At 42.0% G+C, this 5,943-nt stretch overlaps 1 long non-coding RNA gene across 1 annotated transcript in view; it reads left to right on the top strand.

Annotated features, from left to right (window-relative positions):
* Window positions 1-5,943, top strand: part of LOC117956842 — a 19,946-nt gene that overhangs the window by 271 nt on the left and 13,732 nt on the right. The window lies entirely within an intron of this gene.

Raw genomic sequence — 5,943 nt, 5'->3', positions numbered from 1 at the left:
TTTTTTGAAAGACCCACAGCTGCTGGTGCCCTGAACATACCAGGGATTACAGACATATTGGTCATATATACATTATCATAATGCTGTTTCTATGACAGAGCTCTTTTTGGATTAATAGAATAAAACGTCTCCGTTTTAATCTTGCAGCTGAATGTGAAGCCATGTTGTGGAACATTACAGTTATTAGGGGGGTTTGAGCAGGTCACAGCACCCCACAGTCCCACCAGTGCAGACCGGGGCTGTCTCCCCGGTCCAGCCAATCAGTCTCCCCCCTCAGTCCAACCTAGCGGGACGAGACATGTCCAGCCGTCCTTCAGCTATCAGCCTGGAGGTTTCCATCTCTGACACTCTTACAGTCCAGCTTGTATCATAGCTATGAAAGGGTCCAGGACATTGCATATGGATTTCCCAGCTTTATTAATGGACATTTAGTGACATATTGGACCAGAACCGGGCCGGAATCCAAAGTGAGAGCCGTCCTTTTTCCCCCTTCCCGTTTGATCTTAGTAGACTTTCTAGTAAAATCCCTCTGTTGGATCTCGTTAGATCATATTTGACTTTCTTGAAAAATAATTGTGACACATTACAAGAATTGATAATGTATATACAGATTATTTTAATATAGTATTAGTATATATATATATATATATATATATATATAGTAGTATTTACAGGTAAAATAAACACACGTGGTAATTTAATTTAAGTATTTATTGGTTGACTGATTGTGTATTGCAGTCTGGTCTTTCGCAGCGGGACTGTTCCAGGGTTAGTGAAGAGGGCCCAGTTCTAGAAGGATTACCAAATAAAACTCAAATAATACCAATACAGGACTATCTGTGACTTATCAAAGCATTACAGCATAAAATGTGACCTATTAAATAACATTTGGTTTATATTTACATGCTTTAATGTTTAATAATCCCTGTCACAACCTCCAAGATCAAGATTCTATTCCCTCTGAGTGTGTTTGTCGCTCTTTTTCTACACCTTAACCAAACACAGACACACACACACACACACACACACACACACACACACACACACACACACACACACACACACACACACACACATAACACCATTCTGTCCAGAGGGCCTTGCCATTTTTGTAGTCTTTGGGCTGCAGAAAGCCCCAAAGCTTGGGTCTTGTCATCTCCCCCCTTTTCTTCACACACATACACACACACACACATACACACACACACACACACACACACACACACACACACACGCCTTCTGCATGTCCGTTCCCCCCCTCGTCTGTTCCTCCCAGAGAGATCAGATAAGTTAATGTAATTAATTAAGATCTCTATTTTAAAAGGGACACCACCTGCTGGTCCCTGGTCTCCAGGATGCGGCCCCGTTCAGATTTTGTCAGTATTGTAATAAGTTATTCATACCCATGCATGTTCATAACTTTATAAATATTGATGAAACATCTTTGATTATTTGCCAATAACTGAATCTGTACCCCAGCACTACCCAACCCCTGTCACGTGTAACATGACACAGAGCCGTAGCGTTCAGGACAGTTGGAAATCTTAACGTTTTGGCTCAAGGGGACTTCTCTGAAATACATTGTATTTTGGCTTAGTTTAACATGAAAACCCGTCATTATAGATATGATAGAAAATAATGAAAAGCATAACGTTAACCTTTGTTAAAGGCTGAAATTAAACGAAACATTCACTGCAAAAAAAAAATTACAATGCAAGCTAGCTAGGCTAGCCCGCTAACGCTACAATTACAGCATTATTGATATGTCTATTTAGGGTATAACTTTTTTTGTTTGCTGTTTAAAAAAGATCACATTCTATTTAGTTTTAGTCTAATTTGAGACAAAATATGATGTGTTAGGTCTGATTAGTGTACTGTAAAATAAAGTGTGACCTCGTTGTTAATATTAATATTTTGATGACTAGGAGACAGGATCAGTCTTGAAAACAACAGGCACTGTGATCCGTCTCGCCGTGTTTTGTCATTTAAAAAATCCATTTACCAAACTGATCTATGGACAATAGTCTCAAACACTGGCATTGACAGAAGTCATAGTTTGGGGACACTCGCTGTCTGGTTGCCATGGAAACCGAGTGCTGATTCAATCTCTTTATGTTAAGTTTAACGAGACGTTTTCAGATAAACAGTGAATGCTGCTTTTATCAGTGGACCAGTACTCACTAGCGGTCTACACTGCAGCAGACTTCCCCATATGTTTTGTACTGTGTGTTACAAATACTACAGTATTTATTTCAAGGCTCACCTCAGGGGGGGGGTTTCATGTACTTTACACTATGTGCACTTCCACAAACTCTGTATTTATCCTAGTTTCTGATGTCACCATGTTACATCATTCCAACCTCCCTGTGCCACTGACAGCGTCCCAGGCAGGTGCACGGGACATCGACATAGACTTGACAACACATACAGATACTGGAAGGCTTGTTCTTACATTGCACCAGGTCTTGGATGAGACTTCCAACATTCAGGCGGGGCTTAAGTGACATTATGACAAGGCTCACTGGGTTCACCTTCCCACCAGACCCACAAAATCTGCTGGGTAGGGAACTTAACCTCCACTAGTGCACAGTAGGTAGACATTGGCGAAGTTTAATTTCTGGGTAATGGCCCCCCTTTTGAGCCAGATCCCAGGTCCTTAACCTTCCTCTTTCTCTGTGTTGGCGTTCTAACCTCTGGTGGATTTCTGAGGACCATGATTACCTGGTCCTCAGATCTCTGCAGGGTAAATCCAGACAGCTAGCTAGACTATCTGTCCAATCTGAGGACTATGGTTACCTGGTCCTCAGATCTCTGCAGGGTAAATCCAGACAGCTAGCTAGACTATCTGTCCAATCTGAGGACTATGGTTACCTGGTCCTCAGATCTCTGCAGGGTAAATCCAGACAGCTAGCTAGACTATCTGTCCAATCTGAGGACTATGGTTACCTGGTCCTCAGGTCTCTGCAGGGTAAATCCAGACAGCTAGCTAGACTATCTGTCCAATCTGAGGACTATGGTTACCTGGTCCTCAGATCTCTGCAGGGTGAATCCAGACAGCTAACTAGACCATCTGTCCAATCTGAGGACTATGTTGACAACTAAAACCACTTCTGAGCGTTAGAGTTAGGGTCAGCATTGAAAATCTATTCATAAAACAATGATTGACCGTTGACAAAATATTATCCATCAACATTTATAAACTCTTTATTTTATATCAAACAGTACTTATTAAAAAAGATCCTCAATTATAGCATTACTAATAATTATCATTATAAATCATTAGTATGAGGAGGCAAAGAAAAGAAACACAAGAGATGCTCAGGAGGCTTTTTAGCTGCTCGGTGCTCTTGCTCATCATGCCGAGTCCGGCCATGTAATCTCAGCAACATTACACACACAGTGGCCTATACAGGGTCCAATAATTTAACAACGAAATGGGCTTTTCATCACAAAACGTCTCATAAATCATTCATGAATTCTTGTTGTCTTGACTTTGGATGCAGTGGCCCCTCGCTGTTTTGGGCGTGTGATGTTGTCATGGAATGGTCAGCTGCTCGGATGCGGTGGGTTAGCAGAGTCTGGGTGGTCGATACGTGCTGAGCGATGGGTGTTTGCCAGCGGAGCGCAGACGGAGGGATTTCTTCCGCTGGCACTGATCACAGACAGTCTGTCCTCACTTTTATATCTGTTCGGAGAGGATTAAAACGATGGAAATACATTTATGACTCCGTGTCCACTCATACACACATTTTATTTCTTCAGATAGAATTGCAGAGCTTCCTCCACAGCGCTAAGGAGAAAGGTCTGGTTAGTCCACAAAGCATTCTGGGTTAGGAGAAGAACGTTCTCTAGTTGATTGGTGTTTCTTTAAACCAATCACAATCGTCTTGGGCGGGGCTAAGCTCCGGACGGATCCTGGGTGCCGCTGCTAACTAGTCTCAGGTAGGAACTAGTTCTGGTGGAACATGTGTACGTTCAGAAGTAGTTTTAGTCTTCAACAGAAAACTCCGATTAAACAGATGGTCTAGCTAGCTGTCCGGATTTACCCTGCAGAGATCTGAGGACCAGGTAACCATAGTCCTCAGATTGGACAGATAGTCTAGCTAGCTGTCTGGATTTACCCTGCAGAGATCTGAGGACCAGGTAACCATAGTCCTCAGATTGGACAGATAGTCCAGACTGGACAGATAGATTGGACAGATGGACCAGACAACCATTGTTCTCAGAAATCCACCAGAGGTTAGAACGCCAACACAGAGACAGAGGAGGGGGACGGAGATACAGCCAAAGAAAAATAGGCCTGAGGGCCTTGAGTTTGACATGTGCCTCAAATCATGGGACACAAGCACCTGTTTCCTGGGCAAAAGTCTTGTGTTTCCCCCTAACTTCTCTGGACACGAACTCACGCTCCCCCCCTTGTGTTTTAGGAGCCCCGCATCCACCCAGACCTTGTCCCTGCCAGGATTGTCATGGTCTCATACAGCAGACAGTAACAGATACGTGGAATACATAGACATTGCAGTGCATTGAAGACATGTCCTTTGGGGACACATGGGTCTAGTTAAGCATCATCCTTAGGACAAGCTTGATATTTTTAAAACCAACTACTAAAGCTGTATAAAATAAAGACATAACCATCAGTACATTGTCCATTCTGTCCCACGCTTTCAAATAGGGTGCAGCAGCTAAGGTGTGGGGGGGGGGTTAGTTGGGCTTTAGACATTTACAATTATTTGTACTTTTTAGTCAAAATTGACGCTGGTATACATATATCAGAATCAGAAATACTTTATTGGGGGAAATTCTGTGTCACAGTTGCACGAAGTATACAATATCAAAGTAGAAATATAAGGAGTGTGGATATGCACGGTATTTACATGGTTAAAAGAAGTTTTATGATACAGTGTTTACATAATTAAGGAGTTAATTATGTATACTAATAAGTAACTACTCCTTAGTAATTAACTACTGTTTCTAAATAGTAGCAGCAGAGTATTGCAGACTTGTTAAGCCAAACTATTTAATGTCATGTAAACAATAAATTGAAGACGTATTTTATAAAGTTTGAACATGAAATATTCATTAGTTTGACTGCATTAGGCCGTGGTTCGAGGTCTTTTCTTAAATAAAAGCCACACATCTACACTGAAGCAAGTGAAGCAAGCAAGGAAGCTTCTCATTACCAGATATACATATATATATATATATATATAGTCTCACACACACACACACACACACACACACACACACACACACATATACATTGCAGCTAAACTTGCCCAGCTGATGAAGGGGCTAAAAATGGCCTGCCTTCATACAGCAATTAAATATGAAGAGGACATGATCATCCAAGCATTTCACCCTCTGATCTCCTCATCTCGCCCATCTGGGACGACTCCCGTTCATCCTCAGCCTGACTTCAGGATGAAAGGAGGAGGAACACCTTCTCTGTCTGTCGTTTCCACTCCGTCACTCGTTCCTCTGAAGTACAGTTCACTCTCTGGGTCTCGTTTTGATCTAAAGGAAAAGACTTAATAGGGTTGAACTTTTCCTTCTATAGTTGGAAGCAAGCCTGAACACGCATGTTGGGAGATTGAATGCACATTACGGATGGTAATTACACTGCACTGTGCAGAAGGGAGATAAGAGGTTGCACCAAATCAGTCTAATCCCAACTTTCTCCCATCCCAGAATGCTGTGTGGACTAACCAGACCTTCCTCCACAGCTCTCTTCTAACATTTGTTATTTTCACCTTTTTCAAAAAGGTACATTATTTTTTGCTTCCAATCCAGTGCAGAAAAACAATCTTATACCTTATATAGAGACCTTATATACTTCTTTATGGTATATAAACGTTCCAACGTTCCAACGTTCGCTCACTGGACAACAAAATAGACCATCTGCAACTCGAGCTCTCAGCAAAGAGGGAATTTAGAGACTGC

This window comes from Etheostoma cragini, chromosome 14 (assembly GCF_013103735.1).
Source record: "Etheostoma cragini isolate CJK2018 chromosome 14, CSU_Ecrag_1.0, whole genome shotgun sequence".
NCBI classification, from domain to species: domain Eukaryota; kingdom Metazoa; phylum Chordata; class Actinopteri; order Perciformes; family Percidae; genus Etheostoma; species Etheostoma cragini.
The sequence above is the reverse complement of the archived record's forward strand: the minus strand, read 5'-3'. Positions and strand labels throughout refer to the sequence as shown.